This window comes from Crinia signifera, chromosome 3 (genome assembly GCF_055691185.1).
Source record: "Crinia signifera chromosome 3, ASM5569118v1, whole genome shotgun sequence".
Classification (NCBI taxonomy): domain Eukaryota; kingdom Metazoa; phylum Chordata; class Amphibia; order Anura; family Myobatrachidae; genus Crinia; species Crinia signifera.
In genome coordinates, this window is record NC_139219.1 from 341,265,180 (window position 1) to 341,287,649 (window position 22,470).

At 51.0% G+C, this 22,470-nt stretch overlaps 1 protein-coding gene across 1 annotated transcript in view; it reads left to right on the forward strand.

Annotated features, from left to right (window-relative positions):
* ZNF513 (zinc finger protein 513) overlaps positions 1-22,470 on the forward strand; it is a 57,495-nt gene that overhangs the window by 26,580 nt on the left and 8,445 nt on the right.

The window sequence follows — 22,470 nt, forward strand, 5'->3', positions numbered from 1 at the left end:
TTGATTTTTTTATAGTGTGGCAGGCGCAGCGAGCCACCGAGCCCAAAGCATGGCGAGCGGACGCGGAATACATGTAAAGTAATACGCGAGGGGACGCGTATTACTTTACATGTATTCCGCGTCCGCTCGTCACGCTTCGGGCTCGGTGGCTCGCCACACTATATAAAATTAACTCCACGCCGACGTGGATATTGGGGGTATGAAAAGGTCGGAGGACGCGTACCGCCGCCACGCTTCGGGTTCACGTTCATACTGGGGGTGGCGTGGGGGTGCATTTAACATTGTAAGCACCCGTTAGGGTGCTTAAAAACACCCATTAGGGTACTTATACAATTTAAAATCGTATAAGGGGCTTAAATCGCATCGCTGTGCATTGGGTGTATGGCATGCAATGTCATTCAGTCCATGATAGTCAATGCAGGGCCGGAGACCACCATTTTTTTTTCTTTACTAAGAAGAACCCTGCCCCAGCAGGAGAAGAGGATGGCCGAATAAACCCCTTGGCAAGATTCTCCTTGATGTAAGCTGTCATAGCTTCAGTCTCTGGAAGAGAAAGAGGGTAGGTACGACCGCTAGGAGGAGATTTGCCAGGCATGAGGTCAATAGGACAGTCCTATTCACGATGTGGTGGTAGGAGATCGGCACCGGACTTGCTGAAGACATTAGAGAACACGGTATAAGGAGAAGGAGGAGTCTCGGAGGACTTGGATTTGGAGTTACGCGCAGGAAGAATCTGTTGAAGACCGGTACTGTGGCAGGAGGGGCCCCATGCAGAAACGAGAGGTTCTCCAATAAATCTGGGGATTATGGAGGCGAAGCCACGGAAGACCCAGGACCAGAGGATGAGTGGCTCTGGGAATGACCAGAAACTATAACAGTTCAGTATGCAGAACCCCACCTTGAGACATAGGGGTAGCGTTCTGCATGAAACAGTAGCATCCGATATTCTGCTGCCATCCACGGCTGTCAGGAAAATCGGAGTGTCTAATTTCTCAGTGGGTATTGCCCACTGCTGGACTAGTTCTGCAGTAATAAAGTTCCCAGCAGCTCCGGCATCCAGAAGGGCAGAGAGTCGCCGGACTCCTCGTGGGACCTGTAAGCATACTGACAGATTACAGTCTCAGTCATTTGGAGAGAGTCTCATTACTCCTAACTGGCCCTCTCCATGGCGACCTAGGATTTGATGTTTCCCTAACGCTTGGGACACTGCTCAATGGCATGGGAAGGTGCAGCACAGTAGAGACATAGTTGGGCCTTGCACCTTCTTCAACACTCCTCTGTAGACAAACAAGAGCGGTTGATCTCCATGGGCTCTTCCTTGGCAGAAGAATTTTGACGAGGAGGAGTAAGATGTGTCTTTACAGGTGCCAACCTCTTACGTTCGAGCACTCTTTCTCTGAAGCGTAGGTCAACTTTAATACAAAGGGAAATGAGATCCTCTAGTTTATCAGGAAGATCACAGGTAGCAAGCTCGTCTTTCATACGATCTGACAAGCCATGCCAGAAGCCTGCATGTAGTGCTTCATTGTTCCAGGACAGTTCTGAAGCCAGTATTTGAAATTGTACCAGATATTGGCCCTTATTCTGATCGGTGCGGATATATCCGCGTGCGTTTGGCCCGCCGATGTTTTGTGTCTGCGCATGTGCAGAGGCGTCTCTGCGCATGTGCGAGCGGGGCGTACGGCCAAATCCCGCATGATATGTGAACACTCCGAACAGGGGGTGGAGAGGGGCGTGAAGGGCTATTTGGGCTCATTACCATATGCATACGCCCCGCGTTTCATGGGCGTTCCCATGCAAACGCTGGGCGTACGTATGGTAATGCGGCCGTGACGCACGTGTAGGGGGCGGACATATGACATCGCCGGATGTCAGCTGCCCGCCCAGATCCCTGCTTTTGCACGGAAAAATGTCCGTGTGGTCTGAGGTTGCGGGTGCTGGTGGAGCACACGGTCCTGCATTCGATGGTCTGCGACCATCGAATGATGGGGGAGGTTCCCTTATATGGAGGAGGCGTATTCCGTGAAAAATACACGTGCGGTCCGTTCGGACAGCTTCTTACCGCGTACGGACGGAGTTGGCGATCAGTATGGAAGGCGGGGTTTCGCACGCACGGCCCTGGCCGCATAATCGGCTCCGGCCGCACCGATCAGAATACGGGCTATTGTCCCACAGAGCGAGAGCCTTGGCGGAGACGAAAAATTTCTGCTACTGCTGACATCAATCGACCAGACTCATCGAATATCTGCCTGAAGGTGGTAACAAAGTTTGAGTAAGAGGAGAGCAGTTCATCTGACCTTTCCCATAACGGGGAGGCCCAATCCAGGGCAGAGCCGGAGAGGAGAGAGATGATCTATGCCACTTTAGCTCTCTCTGATGGGAAATTAATTCCACACTGGTTCAAAAAAACGCGACCGGTTTTAGGAGAACCATCATATTTAGAAGGTGTTGAAAGTTGAAGACGAGAAGGCACCGCAGCCACAGGAGGTGGTGGAACCACTGGAGGATTAGTAGCAGCCCCTGATCCCTGGAGGGATGTTTGTAGATGATCCATCCGGCTGGAGAGATCTTGTACCGGATCACTTGTCCCTGTGAATCCTCTTGTTGATCCAGTCGACTGGCAAATTGCTGGACAGGGCTGGTGGGCGGGGTTTGCTCGCCGGAGGAATACATTTGGCCAGTGCTAACGGTCATGCCTGTGTTTAGATCTTGGCTAGAAATAACCACAGGCGTAGGGGCTGACTGGTACTGGAACCTGGGAACCTTGATGAGGGTGTGGTGCATGCCAGAGACCCTCGGACAGTAGCAGACGTGACCACTTGGGATAAAAGTAAAAGTCTTTATTGACTATAGCAGATAAACAATTGGTAAGTTTGAGGAATGGTAACGCAGAGGATCACAGGCAGTAATCAATAAGCATCAATGGCAATAGCAAGATTGGTATTAGCTGCAGTGTATGCAATGATAAAGACCATTAACATATAGCATAGATGGAAGGAAGCTGGTGCAGTGCTGAACGCACTGATGGAGTCCAGAGCCTATATGAACCCTAACCCTAACCATACTGCACCAGCATATATCTCTCTACTTATCACAAAATATCTCCCATCTCGACCACTCCGCTCTGCACAAGATCTGCGTCTCTCTTCTGCACGGATCACCAGCTCCCATTCACTATTACAGGACTTTCATCGGGCTGCTCCCATCCTATGGAATGCCCTTCCACGCACAATAAGACTCTCCAAAAGCCTCCAAACATTCAAGCGTTCCCTGAAAACTCACCTCTTCAGGCAAGCCTATAATGTTTAAGTTCTACATGCATAACCCTCTGAGGCACTTATGTATTATATAGCTACCCTTCTGGACTTGTAACTTGGTGGGACTGCTATGGTATTACTGGTGCCTGTCCTTGTGTTTCCCCCTATATCCCTATAGATTGTAAGCTTGCAGCAGGGCCCTCCTACCTCCAAGTCTGTATGTTGTTACCCAGTTTGTTTTATCACTGTCTACTATTGTAAAGCGCAACGGAATCTGCTGCGCTATATAAGAACCTGTAAATAAATAAATAAATAAATAAATATGAAGGAGCCGTGTAAGAACACAGATGGAGTCCACAGTATAATATGCAATGCAGATGGTAATGAATACTGACCTCTGTGAGGAGCTGGATACCAAGGAGAATGGTCACAGGATGAAGGTATTGAAGGTAGTGGGCACTGCTACACAGTCACTGGGAAGAACAGAGAGTCACTGATGCAGCATCGATGATGGCAGTGATTTACCGATGGTGGTGGATATCGATGTAGAGGGCACCTGTGTGATCAGCTGTGATGGGATGACAGCGATGGTGACGTGGAAGGATGAAGAGCCCACTGGTGAAGTTGGTATTGCGATGACGGAGCACCGATGATGAGAGTAAGGGAGAAATTTACTAATATGAAAAACCTAGTTTTTCGTATTGGTATTTCCCCTACGACTGCATACGACTGTTTCAGTCGTATGCAAAGTCGTGTTCCGGAGGGGAATGTACAAAGCAGTCGGATACGACTGCTTTGTAACCCTCCGATGGTGTAACCATTCGTATTAGCTGGCCATATATACGGCCGCTAATACGAATTCGTACAGGCAGTCTGCACGGAGCAGTCAGATCCATCATATCAGTCAGATCCATCATATCAGTCAGATCCATCATATCAGTCAGATCCATCATATCAGTCAGATCCGTGCAGGCTGCAAGGTGTAAAAAAAATAGAAAAATAAATACATTTAAAAAAAAAAAAAACAGCGTGGGGTCCCCCCCACAGCCAAAACCAGCACCAGGCTGAAAGAGCCGGGGCCGGTAATTAAAAATCAGGGAATCCGACAAATAGGGGTTCCCCGATTTTTAACAACCAGCCCCAGGCTTCAGGTCCGGGGCTGGTTCCCAAAATACGGGGGACAAAATGAGTAGGGGTCCCCCGTATTTTAAGAACCAGCCCCAGGCACAAGCAGCCAGCAGGGTAATGTCACAGCCGGGGGACACTTATTATATAAGGTCCCGCGGCCAAAACATTAACCCCCTGACCGGTCAGCCTGGCCAGGGGCCCTGGGGGAGTGGGGACCCCCCCAATAAAGGCCCCCCCCCCCTCCAGGACTTATCTGACCAGGCTGAAGCCTGGTGCTGTCCCCGGTGACCCTGGGCGGTGGGCATCGGGCTGATTATGGTGTAAAAAAAATAGATGAAAAAACTATTGTTTAAAACTGTGGAACTATGAGTCCCAGCAAGCCTCCCCCGCAAGCTGGGACTTGGAGAACCACAAGTCCCAGCCTGCGGGGCATTAAAGGGCCCGCTGGGTCTTGTAGTTCCACAGTTAAAAAAATAGTACAATAAATACACACTGACACAATGAAAATAAAAGTTTAATACATACATTACACACATACTGATACTTACCTATCTTGGTAGCCCTCTGTCCTGGTGTCCTGTGTCGTCCTCCAGGTCCATGTCGGCGGTCCGCGTCGTCCTCCAGGTCCATGGTGGTGTCCGGGTCCGAAGAAATCCATGTTGGAGCTGTGGAAGGAAATCCTACTCACCTGGTCCTGTGCTGAAGATGTCTTCTCTTGGTCTGACGTAGTCCAGGTAATTTTCATGCTGTCGCCGGTCCCCGCAATGTCCGCATCGCACTGAGGAGAGATGCAGAGATATTTCATACTCGGTGCCTCTCCTCAGAATGATTTCTATTGGCCGCCTAGCGGCCAATCAGGAGCCGACTTTCTTGGCTCCTGATTGGCCGCTAGGCGGCCAATAGAAATCATTCTGAGGAGAGGCGCCGAGTATGAAACATCTCAGCATCTCTCCTAGGTGTGATGCGGACAGTGCGGGGACCGGCGACAGCTTGAAGATTACCTGGACTACGTCCCCTCCGGACACCAGGACAGAGGGCTACCTACGGGATCAAGATAGGTAAGTATCAGTATGTGTGTAATGGATGTATTCAACTTTTATTTTCATTGTGTCAGTGTGTGTTTATTGTACTATTTTTTTAACTGTGGAACTACAAGACCCAGCGGGGCCTTTAATGCCCCGCAGGCTGGGACTTGTGGTTCTCCAAGTCCCAGCTTGCGGGGGAGGCTTGCTGGGACTCATAGTTCCACAGTTTTAAACCACAGCCCAGGGTCACCGGGGACAGCACCAGGCTTCAGCCTGGTCAGGTAAGTCCTGGAGGGGGGGACCCCTTTATTGGGGGGGTCCCCACTCCCCCAGGGCCCCTGGCCAGGCTGACCGGTCAGGGGGTTAATGTTTTGGCCGCGGGACCTTATATAATAAGTGTCCCCCGGCTGTGACATTACCCTGCTGGCTGCTTGTGCCTGGGGCTGGTTCTTAAAATACGGGGACCCCTACTCCTTTTGTCCCCCGTATTTTGGGAACCAGCCCCGGACCTGGAGCCTGGGGCTGGTTGTTAAAAAATCGGGGAACCCCTATTTGTCGGGTTCCCTGATTTTTAATTACCGACCCGGCTCTTTCAGCCTGGTGCTGGTTACAGCTGTGGGGGGGACCCCACGCCGTTCTTTTTATTTATTTAATTTTCCTTTTTTTTTTTTTACACTAAAGCCTGCACGGATCTGACTAATCCGTGCAGGCTAAAGCCAAATACGACAGGGAAAGCAAGGTGTATTAGTACATCAGGAACCACCATTCTTTTGAATGGTGATTCCTGTCGTATCCTATCAATGGTGTAGACATTCGTATTTGTAAATACAAATACGAATGTCCCATCTTTAGGAATACGAATTGTTGTATTTTCGGGATTGTAAATCCCGAAAATACAAATGTGTAAAAAATAGGTGTATTTCTGCCTATGAATACACCTATTTTTTACGAATCCATATTGGTAAATTTCCCCCTAAATGATGATGGAGCACCAATGATGAAGAACAACGATGACAGAGCACCGATGTTGCAGAGGAAGGATGTCGGAGCACCGATGTTGCAGAGGAAGGATGACAGAGCACCGATGTTGCAGAGGAAGGATGACAGAGCACCGATGTTGCAGAGGAAGGATGACGGAGCACAGATGTTGAAGCCAGGCGGCTGCTTGCAGGAGATGACACAACCTAAAAGGAGTGGAATCTTCAGGGACTGGAACCTGCAACACCGCTTGGCGACAGAACACACTGGCCCTGATCTGACTTCACCCAACCTATTTATAGGAAGCAGTGGAAGTGGAAAGGCGGGGCAATGAGCAAGACTGAGGGATGGTCAGGATTGGCTGGGACTGGAACATGTGACAGGAAAGACATGGCTGCTCTTATGTCTGGGACAGGCGGGAAGCCTTGATTGTTTGGCACATGGTTTGAGCTACTGTAATGGCGGCGGCATGGAAACCACTGGAGGCTGAAGCTGAACCTTGGGAGTGACAGGCAGGGAGTGAAGCGCAATCACTGAGACCACGGCGCCGGGTAACTGCAGATGCTGTACGGTGCGGGCAGCGCGGACACAGCACTAGTGGAAACCATGTCTGGAGCGTAGCGCCAGTCGGTACTTGTGTAGTTTCACGGCGCCAGTGTCTTCTCAAGCATCTGGACGGTAAATAGGTTTGTTGAGATACCCGGATCGTGACATAGTGTATATCTGTACTGTCACTGTTTTACTTGTTACCACCCAAATCAAATTCCTAATATACGCAAGTATATATGGCCAATAAAGCTGATTCTGATCCCTGGAGCTCAAATCTGGGCTAGGAGTGGTGAGCTGGTACCCTGGCAGGCTCCTGGAAATAATTTAGGTGGGAAAACTCCAGCTCCAGCCAGACAGCCCGGCGTCGAGCTTGGACGTGTAGTGCCCACACACTAGAACGATTGATTTGCTGATTGGCCAATTTCTGATAAATTCACCGATTATATTGGGTGAGTTTTACAGATAATTGGTTTGGTAGTAATATATACACAGCTCTGCGGAATATGTGTGCGCTATGTAATATAACTGGTAATAATAGTCTCTGTACAGCGCTGCGGAATATGTGTGCGCTATATAATAACTGGTAATAATAGTCACTGTACAGCGCTGCAGAATATGTGTGCGCTATATAATAACTGGTAATAATAGTCTCTGTACAGCGCTGTGGAATATGTGTGCGCTATATAATAACTGGTAATAATAGTCTCTGTACAGCGCTGCGGAATATGTGTGCGCTATATAATAACTGGTAATAATAGTCTCTGTACAGCGCTGCGGAATATGTGTGCGCTATATAATAACTGGTAATAATAGTCTCTGTACAGCGCTGCGGAATATGTGTGCGCTATATAATAACTGGTAATAATATTCTCTGTACAGCGCTGCAGAATATGTGTGCACTATATAATAACTGGTAATAATAGTCTCTGTACAGCACTGCGGAATATGTGTGCGCTATATAATAACTGGTAATAATAGTCTCTGTACAGCGCTGCGGAATATGTGTGCGCTATATAATAACTGGTAATAATAGTCTCTGTACAGCGCTGCGGAATATGTGTGCGCTATATAATAACTGGTAATAATAGTCTCTGTACAGCACTGCGGAATATGTGTGCGCTATATAATAACTGGTAATAATAGTCTCTGTACAGCGCTGTGGAATATGTGTGCGCTATATAATAACTGGTAATAATAGTCTCTGTACAGTGCTGTGGAATATGTGTGCGCTATATAATAACTGGTAATAATATTCTCTGTACAGCGCTGCGGAATATGTGTGCGCTATATAATAACTGGTAATAATAGTCTCTGTACAGCGCTGCAGAATATGTGTGCGCTATATAATAACTGGTAATAATAGTCTCTGTACAGCGCTGCGGAATATGTGTGCGCTATATAATAACTGATAATAATAGTCTCTGTACAGCGCTGCGGAATATGTGTGCGTTATATAACTGGTAATAATAATCTCTGTACAGTGCTGCGGAATATGTGTGCGCTATATAATAACTGATAATAATAGTCTCTGTACAGCGCTGCGGAATATGTGTGCGCTATATAATAACTGGTAATAATAGTCTCTGTACAGCACTGTGGAATATGTGTGCGTTATATAACTGGTAATAATATTCTCTGTACATCGCTGCAGAATATGTGTGCGCTATATAATAACTGGTAATAATAGTCTCTGTACAGCGCTGCGGAATATGTGTGCGCTATATAATAACTGGTAATAATATTCTCTGTACATCGCTGCAGAATATGTGTGCGCTATATAATAACTGGTAATAATAGTCTCTGTACAGCGCTGCGGAATATGTGTGCTATATAATAACTGGTAATAATATTCTCTGTACAGCGCTGCAGAATATGTGTGCGCTATATAATAACTGGTAATAATATTCTCTGTACAGTGTTGTGGAATATGTGTGCGCTACATAAATAACTGGTAATAATAGTCTCTGTACAGCGCTGCGGAATATGTGTGCCCTATATAATAACTGGTAATAATAGTCTCTGTACAGCGCTGCGGAATATGTGTGAGCTATATAATAACTGGTAATAATAGTCTCTGTACAGCGCTGTGGAATATGTGTGCGCTATATAATAACTGGTAATAATATTCTCTGTGCAGCGCTGCGGAATATGTGTGCGCTATATAATAACTGGTAATAATAGTCTCTGTACAGCGCTGCGGAATATGTGTGCGCTATGTAATATAACTGGTAATAATAGTCTCTGTACAGCGCTGCGGAATATGTGTGCACTATATAATAACTGGTAATAATATTCTCTGTACATCGCTGCAGAATATGTGTGCGCTATATAATAACTGGTAATAATAGTCTCTGTACAGCGCTGCGGAATATGTGTGCGCTATATATATAACTGGTAATAATAGTCTCTGTACAGCACTGCGGAATATGTGTGCGCTATATAAATAACTGGTAATAATAGTTTCTGTACAGCGCTGTGGAATATGTGTGCGCTATATAATAACTGGTAATAATATTCTCTGTACAGCGCTGCGGAATATGTGTGCGCTATATAATAACTGGTAATAATAGTCTCTGTACAGTGCTGCGGAATATGTGTGCGCTATATAATAACTGGTAATAATAGTCTCTGTACAGCGCTGCGGAATATGTGTGCGCTATATAATAACTGGTAATAATAGTCTCTGTACAGCGCTGCGGAATATGTGTGCGCTATATAATAACTGGTAATAATATTCTCTGTACATCGCTGCAGAATATGTGTGCGCTATATAATAACTGGTAATAATAGTCTCTGTACAGCGCTGCGGAATATGTGTGCGCTATATAATAACTGGTAATAGTATTCTCTGTACAGCGCTGCGGAATATGTGTGCGCTATATAATAACTGGTAATAATATTCTCTGTACAGCGCTGCGGAATATGTGTGCGCTATATAATAACTGGTAATAATAATCTCTGTACAGCGCTGCGGAATATGTGTGCGATATATAATAACTGGTAATAATATTCTCTGTACAGTGCTGCGGAATATGTGTGCGCTATATAATAACTGGTAATAATATTCTCTGTACAGCGCTGCGGGATATGTGTGCGCTATATAATAACTGGTAATAATAGTCTCTGTACATCGCTGCAGAATATGTGTGCGCTATATAATAACTGGTAATAGTATTCTCTGTACAGCGCTGCGGAATATGTGTGCGCTATATAATAACTGGTAATAATATTCTCTGTACAGCGCTGCAGAATATGTGTGCGCTATGTAATATAACTGGTAATAATAGTCTCTGTACAGCGCTGTGGAATATGTGTGCGCTATATAATAACTGGTAATATTCTCTGTACAGTGCTGTGGAATATGTGTGCGCTATGTAATAATAGTCTCTGTACAGCGCTGCGGAATATGTGTGCGCTATATAATAACTGGTAATAATATTCTCTGTACATCGCTGCAGAATATGTGTGCGCTATATAATAACTGGTAATAATATTCTCTGTACAGCGCTGCGGAATATGTGTGCGCTATATAATAACTGGTAATAATATTCTCTGTACAGCGCTGTGGAATATGTGTGCGCTATATAATAACTGGTAATAATAATCTCTGTACAGCGCTGCGGAATATGTGTGCGCTATATAATAACTGGTAATAATATTCTCTGTACAGTGCTGCGGAATATGTGTGCGCTATATAATAACTGGTAATAATATTCTCTGTACAGCGCTGTGGGATATGTGTGCGCTATATAATAACTGGTAATAATAGTCTCTGTACATCGCTGCAGAATATGTGTGCGCTATATAATAACTGGTAATAGTATTCTCTGTACAGCGCTGCGGAATATGTGTGCGCTATATAATAACTGGTAATAATATTCTCTGTACAGCGCTGCAGAATATGTGTGCGCTATATAATAACTGGTAATAATAGTCTCTGTACAGCGCTGCGGAATATGTGTGCGCTATATGATAACTGGTAATAATATTCTCTGTACAGCGCTGTGGAATATGTGTGCGCTATATAATAACTGGTAATAGTATTCTCTGTACAGCGCTGCGGAATATGTGTGCGCTATATAAATAACTGGTAATAATAGTCTCTGTACAGCGCTGCGGAATATGTGTGCGCTATATAATAACTGGTAATAATAGTCTCTGTACAGCGCTGCGGAATATGTGTGCGCTATGTAATATAACTGGTAATAATAGTCTCTGTACAGCTCTGCGGAATATGTGTGCGCTATGTAATATAACTGGTAATAATAGTCTCTGTACAGCGCTGTGGAATATGTGTGCGCTATATAATAACTGGTAATATTCTCTGTACAGTGCTGTGGAATATGTGTGCGCTATGTAATATAACTGGTAATAATAGTCTCTGTACAGCGCTGCGGAATATGTGTGCGCTTTATAATAACTGGTAATAATATTCTCTGTACATCGCTGCAGAATATGTGTGCGCTAGATAATAACTGGTAATAATATTCTCTGTACAGCGCTGCGGAATATGTGTGCGCTATATAATAACTGGTAATAATATTCTCTGTACAGCGCTGCGGAATATGTGTGCTATATAATAACTGGTAATAATAATCTCTGTACAGTGCTGCCGAATATGTGTGCGCTATATAATAACTGGTAATAATATTCTCTGTACAGCGCTGCGGAATATGTGTGCGCTATATAATAACTGGTAATAATAATCTCTGTACAGCGCTGCAGAATATGTGTGCGCTATATAAATAACTGGTAATATCTCTGTACAGCGCTGCAGAATATGTGTGCGCTATATAAATAACTGGTAATATCTCTGTACAGCACTGCGGAATATATGTGCGCTATATAATAACTGGTAATAATAGTCTCTGTACAGCGCTGTGGAATATTTTTGCGCTATAAAATAACTGGTAATAATATACTCTGTACAGCGCTGCGGAATATGTGTGCGCTATATAATAACTGGTAATAATATTCTCTGTACAGCGCTGCGGAATATGTGTGCGCTATATAATAACTGGTAATAATATTCTCTGTACATCGCTGCAGAATATGTGTGCGCTATATAATAACTGGAAATAATATTCTCTACGGCTCCCTCCCCCGCTGCACGCCACCCCCGGGCTCCCTCCCCCGATGCACGCCACCCCCGGGCTCCCTCCCCTGCTACACGCCACCCCCGGGCTCCCTCCCATGCTGCACGCTACCCCCGGGCTCCCTCCCCCGCTGCACGCCACCCCCGCTGCACGCCACCCCCGGGATCCCTCCCCCGCTACACGCCAACCCCGGGCTCCCTCCCCGGCTACACGCCACCCCCGGGTTCCCTCCCCCGCCGCACGCCACCCCCGGGCTCCCTCCCCGGCTGCACGCCACCCCCGGGCTCCCTCCCCCGCTGCACGCCACCCCCGGGCTCCCTCCCCCGCTGCACGCCACCCCCGGGCTCCCTCCCCCGCTGCACGCCACCCCCGGGCTCCCTCCCCCGCTGCACGCCACCCCCGGGCTCCCTCCCCGGCTGCACGCCACCCCCGGGCTCCCCCCCCCCCCCGCTGCACGCCACCCCCGGGCTCCCTCCCCGCTACACGCCACCCCCGGGCTTCCTTCCCCGCTGCACGCCACTCCCGGTGCTCTAGTCGGCCACCATCACATGATTTCTTCTGCCTTTGCAAATAGAAATCAGTAAAAATTTAGTTTTTTATTTGAGAGCACCAGGACGAAGACAGGGTCATTTGACATCACTCACCCACCCGAGGCAGGCATCATCCAGCCTGCATACCTATGGGTACTCCCAGGGCGTTCCCATGGGTGATTCTTGTCCCTACCGCCCAATTCGTTGTCAAAGGCATTTGCAAAGTGAAATTGCACATGCACACAATAGACCAGGCGCATGCTCAGTCCCCAGAACAATCCGCATCACCCCCCTCCCCCCCCAATGAGGGAATGTTCCCTGCTACCATGCGCATGCTGAGTCCCCAGAACAATCCGCATCACCCCCCTCCCCCCCAATGAGGGAATGTTCCCTGCTACCATGCGCATGCTCAGTCCCCAGAACAGTCTGCATCACCCCCTCCCCCCCAATGAGGGAATGTTCCCTGCTACCATGCGCATGCTCAGTCCCCAGAACAATCCGCATCACCCCCCCCCCCCACCCAATGAGGGAATGTTCCCTGCTACCATGCGCATGCTCAGTCCCCAGAACAATCCGCATCACCCCCCTCCCCCCCCAATGAGGGAATGTTCCCTGCTACCATGCGCATGCTCAGTCCCCAGAACAATCCGCATCACCCCCCTCCCCCCCCCCAATGAGGGAATGTTCCCTGCTACCATGAGCATGCTCAGTCCCCAGAACAGTCCGCATCACCCCCCTCCCCCCCAATGAGGGAATGTTCCCTGCTACCATGCGCATGCTCAGTCCCCAGAACAATCCGCATCACCCCCCTCCCCCCCCAATGAGGGAATGTTCCCTGCTACCATGCGCATGCTCAGTCCCCAGAACAATCCGCATCACCCCCCTCCCCCCCCAATGAGGGAATGTTCCCTGCTACCATGCGCATGCTCAGTCCCCAGAACAATCCGCATCACCCCCCTCCCCCCCAATGAGGGAATGTTCCCTGCTACCATGCGCATGCTCAGTCCCCAGAACAATCCGCATCACCCCCCTCCCCCCCAATGAGGGAATGTTCCCTGCTACCATGCGCATGCTCAGTCCCCAGAACAATCCGCATCACCCCCCCCAATGAGGGAATGTTCCCTGCTACCATGCGCATGCTCAGTCCCCAGAACAATCCGCATCACCCCCCTCCCCCCCAATGAGGGAATGTTCCCTGCCACCATGCGCATGCTCAGTCCCCAGAACAGTCCGCATCACCCCCCTCCCCCCCAATGAGGGAATGTTCCCTGCCACCATGCGCATGCTCAGTCCCCAGAACAGTCCGCATCACCCCCCTCCCCCCCCAATGAGGGAATGTTCCCTGCTACCATGCGCATGCTCAGTCCCCAGAACAGTCCGCATCACCCCCCTCCCCCCCAATGAGGGAATGTTCCCTGCTACCATGCGCATGCTCAGTCCCCAGAACAGTCCGCATCACCCCCTCCCCCCCCAATGAGGGAATGTTCCCTGCCACCATGCGCATGCTCAGTCCCCAGAACAGTCCGCATCACCCCCCTCCCCCGCAATGAGGGAATGTTCCCTGCTACCATGCACATGCTCAGTCCCCAGAACAATCCGCATCACCCCCCCCCCCAATGAGGGAATGTTCCCTGCCACCATGCGCATGCTCAGTCCCCAGAACAGTCCGCATCACCCCCCCCCCAATGAGGGAATGTTTCCTGCTACCATGCGCATGCTCAGTCCCCAGAACAGTCCGCATCACCCCCTCCCCCCCAATGAGGGAATGTTCCCTGCTACCATGCGCATGCTCAGTCCCCAGAACAATCCGCATCACCCCCCTCCCCCCCCCAATGAGGGAATGTTCCCTGCTACCATGCGCATGCTCAGTCCCCAGAACAATCCGCATCACCCCCCCCCCCCCCCCAATGAGGGAATGTTCCCTGCCACCATGCGCATGCTCAGTCCCCAGAACAGTCCGCATCACCCCCCCCATGAGGGTATGTTCCCTGCTACCATGCGCATGATCAGTCCCCAGAACAATCCGCATCACCACCACCCCCCCAAAGAGGGAATGTTCCCTGCTACCATGCGCATGCTCAGTCCCCAGAACAATCCGCATCACCCCCCCCCCCCATGAGGGTATGTTCCCTGCTACCATGCGCATGCTCAGTCCCCAGAACAATCTGAATCACCCCCCCCCCATGAGGGTATGTTCCCTGCTACCATGCGCATGCTCAGTACCCAGAACCATACGAATCCCCCCCCAATGAGTGAATGTTCCCCGCTACCATGCGCAGTCCCCAGAACAATCCGAATCCCCCTAATGAGGGAATGTTCCCCGCTACCATACGCAGTCCCCAGAACAATCCGAATCCCCCTAATGAGGGAATGTTCCCCGCTACCATGCGCAGTCCCCAGAACAATCCGAATCCCCCTAATGAGGGAATGTTCCCCGCTACCATGCGCAGTCCCCAGAACAATCCGAATCCTCCTAATGAGGGAATGTTCCCCGCTGCCATGCGCAGTCCCCAGAACAATCCGAATCCCCCTAATGAGGGAATGTTCCCCGCTACCATGGGCAGTCCCCAGAACAATCCGAATCCCCCTAATGAGGGGATGTTCCCCGCTACCATGCGCAGTCCCCAGAACAATCCGAATCCCCCTAATGAGGGAATGTTCCCCGCTACCATGCGCAGTCCCCAGAACAATCCGAATCCCCCTAATGAGGGGATGTTCCCCGCTACCATGCGCAGTCCCCAGAACAATCCGAATCCCCCTAATGAGGGGATGTTCCCCGCTACCATGCGCAGTCCCCAGAACAATCCGAATCCCCCTAATGAGGGGATGTTCCCCGCTACCATACGCAGTCCCCAGAACAATCCGAATCCCCCTAATGAGGGAATGTTCCCCGCTACCATACGCAGTCCCCAGAACAATCCGAATCCCCCTAATGAGGGAATGTTCCTTGCTACCATGCGCAGTCCCCAGAACAATCCGAATCCCCCTAATGAGGGAATGTTCCCCGCTACCATGCGCAGTCCCCAGAACAATCCGAATCCCCCTAATGAGGGAATGTTCCCCGCTACCATGCGCAGTCCCCAGAACAATCCGAATCCCCCTAATGAGGGAATGTTCCCCGCTACCATGCGCAGTCCCCAGAACAATCCGAATCCCCCTAATGAGGGAATGTTCCCCGCTACCATGCGCAGTCCCCAGAACAATCCGAATCCCCCTAATGAGGGAATGTTCCCCGCTACCATGCGCAGTCCCCAGAACAATCCGAATCCCCCTAATGAGGGAATGTTCCCCGCTACCATGCGCAGTCCCCAGAACAATCCGAATCCCCCTAATGAGGGAATGTTCCCCGCTACCATGCGCAGTCCCCAGAACAATCCGAATCCCCCTAATGAGGGAATGTTCCCCGCTACCATGCGCAGTCCCCAGAACAATCCGAATCCCCCTAATGAGGGAATGTTCCCCGTTACCATGCGCAGTCCCCAGAACAATCCGAATCCCCCTAATGAGGGAATGTTCCCCGCTACCATGCGCAGTCCCCAGAACAATCCGAATCCCCCTAATGAGGGAATGTTCCCCGCTACCATGCGCAGTCCCCAAAACAATCCGAATCCCCCTAATGAGGGGATGTTCCCCGCTACCACCAGAACAATCCGAATCCTCCTAATGAGGGGATGTTCCCCGCTACCACACGCAGTCCCCAGAACAATCCGAATCCTCCTAATGAGGGGATGTTCCCCGCTACCATACGCAGTCCCCAGAACAATCCGAATCCCCCTAATGAGGGAATGTTCCCCGCTACCATACGCAGTCCCCAGAACAATCCGAATCCTCCTAATGAGGGAATGTTCCCCGCTACCATGCGCAGTCCCCAGAACAATCCGAATCCTCCTAATGAGGGAATGTTCCCCGCTACCATGCTCAGTCCCCAGAACAATCCGAATCCCCCTAATGAGGGAATGTTCCCCGCTACCACCAGAACAATCCGAATCCCCCTAATGAGGGAATGTTCCCCGCTACCATGCGCAGTCCCCAGAACAATCCGAATCCTCCTAATGAGGGAATGTTCCCCGCTACCATACGCAGTCCCCAGAACAATCCGAATCCCCCTAATGAGGGAATGTTCCCCGCTACCATACGCAGTCCCCAGAACAATCCGAATCCCCCTAATGAGGGAATGTTCCCCGCTACCACCAGAACAATCCGAATCCCCCTAATGAGGGAATGTTCCCCGCTACCATGCGCAGTCCCCAGAACAATCCGAATCCTCCTAATGAGGGAATGTTCTCCGCTACCATACGCAGTCCCCAGAACAATCCGAATCCCCCTAATGAGGGAATGTTCCCCGCTACCATACGCAGTCCCCAGAACAATCCGAATCCTCCTAATGAGGGAATGTTCCCCGCTACCATGCTCAGTCCCCAGAACAATCCGAATCCCCCTAATGAGGGAATGTTCCCCGCTACCATGCTCAGTCCCCAGAACAATCCGAATCCCCCTAATGAGGGAATGTTCCCCGCTACCATGCGCAGTCCCCAGAACAATCCGAATCCTCCTAATGAGGGAATGTTCCCCGCTACCATACGCAGTCCCCAGAACAATCCGAATCCCCCTAATGAGGGAATGTTCCCCGCTACCATGCGCAGTCCCCAGAACAATCCGAATCCCCCTAATGAGGGAATGTTCCCCGCTACCATACGCAGTCCCCAGAACAATCCGAATCCTCCTAATGAGGGAATGTTCCCCGCTACCATGCGCAGTCCCCAGAACAATCCGCATCCTCCTAATGAGGGGATGTTCCCCGCTACCATGCACAGTCCCCAGAACAATCCGAATCCCCCTAATGAGGGAATGTTCCCCGCTACCATGCGCAGTCCCCAGAACAATCCGAATCCCCCTAATGATGGAATGTTCCCCGCTACCATGCGCAGTCCCCAGAACAATCCGAATCCCCCTAATGAGGGAATGTTCCCTGCTACCACCAGAACAATCCGAATCCTCCTAATGAGGGAATGTTCCCCGCTGCCATACGCAGTCCCCAGAACAATCCGAATCCCCCTAATGAGGGAATGTTCCCCGCTACCATGCGCAGTCCCCAGAACAATCCGAATCCCCCTAATGAGGGAATGTTCCCCGCTACCATACGCAGTCCCCAGAACAATCCGAATCCCCCTAATGAGGGAATGTTCCCCGCTACCATACGCAGTCCCCAGAACAATCCGAATCCTCCTAATGAGGGAATGTTCCCCGCTGCCATACGCAGTCCCCAGAACAATCCGAATCCCCCTAATGAGGGAATGTTCCCCGCTACCATGCACAGTCCCCAGAACAATCCGAATCCCCCTAATGATGGAATGTTCCCCGCTGCCATACGCAGTCCCCAGAACAATCCGAATCCCCTAATGAGGGAATGTTCCCCGCTACCATGCACAGTCCCCAGAACAATCCGAATCCCCCTAGTGAGGGAATGTTCCCCGCTACCATGCGCAGTCCCCAGAACAATCCGAATCCCCCTAATGAGGGAATGTTCCCCGCTACCATGCGCAGTCCCCAGAACAATCCGAATCCCCCTAATGAGGGAATGTTCCCTGCTACCATACGCAGTCCCCAGAACAATCCGAATCCCCCTACCATACGCAGTCCCCAGAACAATCCGAATCCCCCTAATGAGGGAATGTTCCCCGCTACCATACGCAGTCCCCAGAACAATCCGAATCCCCCTAATGAGGGAATGTTCCCCGCTACCATGCGCAGTCCCCAGAACAATCCGAATCCCCTAATGAGGGGATGTTCCCCGCTACCATACGCAGTCCCCAGAACAATCCGAATCCTCCTAATGAGGGAATGTTCCCCGCTACCATGCGCAGTCCCCAGAACAATCCGAATCCCCCTAATGAGGGAATGTTCCCCGCTACCATACGCAGTCCCCAGAACAATCCGAATCCCCCTAATGAGGGAATGTTCCCCGCTACCATGCGCAGTCCCCAGAACAATCCGAATCCCCCTAATGAGGGAATGTTCCCCGCTACCATGCGCAGTCCCCAGAACAATCCGAATCCTCCTAATGAGGGAATGTTCCCCGCTGCCATGCGCAGTCCCCAGAACAATCCGAATCCCCCTAATGAGGGAATGTTCCCCGCTACCATGCGCAGTCCCCAGAACAATCCGAATCCCCCTAATGAGGGAATGTTCCCCGCTACCATGCGCAGTCCCCAGAACAATCCGAATCCCCCTAATGAGGGAATGTTCCCCGCTACCATGCGCAGTCCCCAGAACAATCCGAATCCCCCTAATGAGGGAATGTTCCCCGCTACCATGCGCAGTCCCCAGAACAATCCGAATCCCCCTAATGAGGGGATGTTCCCCGCTACCATGCGCAGTCCCCAGAACAATCCGAATCCCCCTAATGAGGGGATGTTCCCCGCTACCATGCGCAGTCCCCAGAACAATCCGAATCCCCCTAATGAGGGGATGTTCCCCGCTACCATGCGCAGTCCCCAGAACAATCCGAATCCCCCTAATGAGGGGATGTTCCCCGCTACCATGCGCAGTCCCCAGAACAATCCGAATCCCCCTAATGAGGGGATGTTCCCCGCTACCATGCGCAGTCCCCAGAACAATCCGAATCCCCCTAATGAGGGGATGTTCCCCGCTACCATGCGCAGTCCCCAGAACAATCCGAATCCCCCTAATGAGGGAATGTTCCCCGCTACCATGCGCAGTCCCCAGAACAATCCGAATCCCCCTAATGAGGGAATGTTCCCCGCTACCATGCGCAGTCCCCAGAACAATCCGAATCCCCCTAATGAGGGAATGTTCCCCGCTACCATGCGCAGTCCCCAGAACAATCCGAATCCCCCTAATGAGGGAATGTTCCCCGCTACCATGCGCAGTCCCCAGAACAATCCGAATCCCCCTAATGAGGGAATGTTCCCCGCTACCATGCGCAGTCCCCAGAACAATCCGAATCCCCCTAATGAGGGAATGTTCCCCGCTACCATGCGCAGTCCCCAGAACAATCCGAATCCCCCTAATGAGGGAATGTTCCCCGCTACCATGCGCAGTCCCCAGAACAATCCGAATCCCCCTAATGAGGGAATGTTCCCCGCTACCATGCGCAGTCCCCAGAACAATCCGAATCCCCCTAATGAGGGAATGTTCCCCGCTACCATGCGCAGTCCCCAGAACAATCCGAATCCCCCTAATGAGGGAATGTTCCCCGCTACCATGCGCAGTCCCCAGAACAATCCGAATCCCCCTAATGAGGGAATGTTCCCCGCTACCATGCGCAGTCCCCAGAACAATCCGAATCCCCCTAATGAGGGAATGTTCCCCGCTACCATGCGCAGTCCCCAGAACAATCCGAATCCCCCTAATGAGGGAATGTTCCCCGCTACCATGCGCAGTCCCCAGAACAATCCGAATCCCCCTAATGAGGGAATGTTCCCCGCTTCCATGCTCAGTCCCCAGAACAATCCGAATCCCCCTAATGAGGGAATGTTCCCCGCTTCCATGCTCAGTCCCCAGAACAATCCGAATCTTCCTAATGAGGGAATGTTCCCCGCTACCATGCGCAGTCCCCAGAACAATCCGAATCCCCCTAATGAGGGAATGTTCCCCGCTACCATGCGCAGTCCCCAGAACAATCCGAATCCCCCTAATGAGGGGATGTTCCCCGCTACCACCAGAACAATCCGAATCCTCCTAATGAGGGGATGTTCCCCGCTACCGTACGCAGTCCCCAGAACAATCCGAATCCTCCTAATGAGGGGATGTTCCCCGCTACCGTACGCAGTCCCCAGAAGAATCCGAATCCTCCTAATGAGGGAATGTTCCCCGCTACCATGCGCAGTCCCCAGAACAATCCGAATCCCCCTAATGAGGGAATGTTCCCCGCTACCATGCGCAGTCCCCAGAACAATCCGAATCCTCCTAATGAGGGAATGTTCCCCGCTACCATGCGCAGTCCCCAGAACAATCCGAATCCTCCTAATGAGGGAATGTTCCCCGCTACCATACGCAGTCCCCAGAACAATCCGAATCCCCCTAATGAGGGAATGTTCCCCGCTACCATGCTCAGTCCCCAGAACAATCCGAATCCCCCTAATGAGGGAATGTTCCCCGCTACCATGCTCAGTCCCCAGAACAATCCGAATCCCCCTAATGAGGGAATGTTCCCCGCTACCATGCGCAGTCCCCAGAACAATCCGAATCCTCCTAATGAGGGAATGTTCCCCGCTACCATGCGCAGTCCCCAGAACAATCCGAATCCCCCTAATGAGGGAATGTTCCCCGCTACCATGCGCAGTCCCCAGAACAATCCGAATCCCCCTAATGAGGGAATGTTCCCCGCTACCATGCGCAGTCCCCAGAACAATCCGAATCCTCCTAATGAGGGAATGTTCCCCGCTACCATGCGCAGTCCCCAGAACAATCCGAATCCCCCTAATGAGGGAATGTTCCCCGCTACCATGCGCAGTCCCCAGAACAATCCGAATCCCCCTAATGAGGGGATGTTCCCCGCTACCATGCGCAGTCCCCAGAACAATCCGAATCCTCCTAATGAGGGAATGTTCCCCGCTACCATGCGCAGTCCCCAAAACAATCCGAATCCCCCTAATGAGGGAATGTTCCCCGCTACCATGCGCAGTCCCCAGAACAATCCGAATCCCCCTAATGAGGGAATGTTCCCCGCTACCATGCGCAGTCCCCAGAACAATCAGAATCCCCCTAATGAGGGAATGTTCCCCGCTACCGTGCGCAGTCCCCAGAACAATCCGAATCCTCCTAATGAGGGAATGTTCCCCGCTACCGTGCTCAGTCCCCAGAACAATCCGAATCCCCCTAATGAGGGAATGTTCCCCGCTACCGTGCGCAGTCCCCAGAACAATCCGAATCCCCCTAATGAGGGAATGTTCCCCGCTACCATGCTCAGTCCCCAGAACAATCCGAATCCCCCTAATGAGGGAATGTTCCCCGCTACCATGCGCAGTCCCCAGAACAATCCGAATCCCCCTAATGAGGGAATGTTCCCCGCTACCATGCGCAGTCCCCAGAACAATCCGAATCCCCCTAATGAGGGGATGTTCCCCGCTACCATGCGCAGTCCCCAGAACAATCCGAATCCCCCTAATGAGGGAATGTTCCCCGCTACCATGCGCAGTCCCCAGAACAATCCGAATCCCCCTAATGAGGGAATGTTCCCCGCTACCATGCGCAGTCCCCAGAACAATCCGAATCCTCCTAATGAGGGAATGTTCCCTGCTACCATGCGCAGTCCCCAGAACAATCCGAATCCCCCTAATGAGGGAATGTTCCCCGCTACCATGCGCAGTCCCCAGAACAATCCGAATCCCCCTAATGAGGGGATGTTCCCCGCTACCATGCGCAGTCCCCAGAACAATCCGAATCCTCCTAATGAGGGAATGTTCCCCGCTACCATGCGCAGTCCCCAAAACAATCCGAATCCCCCTAATGAGGGAATGTTCCCCGCTACCATGCGCAGTCCCCAGAACAATCCGAATCCCCCTAATGAGGGAATGTTCCCCACTACCATGCGCAGTCCCCAGAACAATCCGAATCCCCCTAATGAGGGAATGTTCCCCGCTACCATGCGCAGTCCCCAGAACAATCCGAATCCTCCTAATGAGGGAATGTTCCCCGCTACCACCAGAACAATCCGAATCCCCCTAATGAGGGGATGTTCCCCGCTACCATGCGCAGTCCCCAGAACAATCCGAATCCCCCTAATGAGGGAATGTTCCCCGCTACCATGCGCAGTCCCCAGAACAATCCGAATCCCCCTAATGAGGGGATGTTCCCCGCTACCATGCGCAGTCCCCAGAACAATCCGAATCCTCCTAATGAGGGAATGTTCCCCGCTACCATGCGCAGTCCCCAGAACAATCCG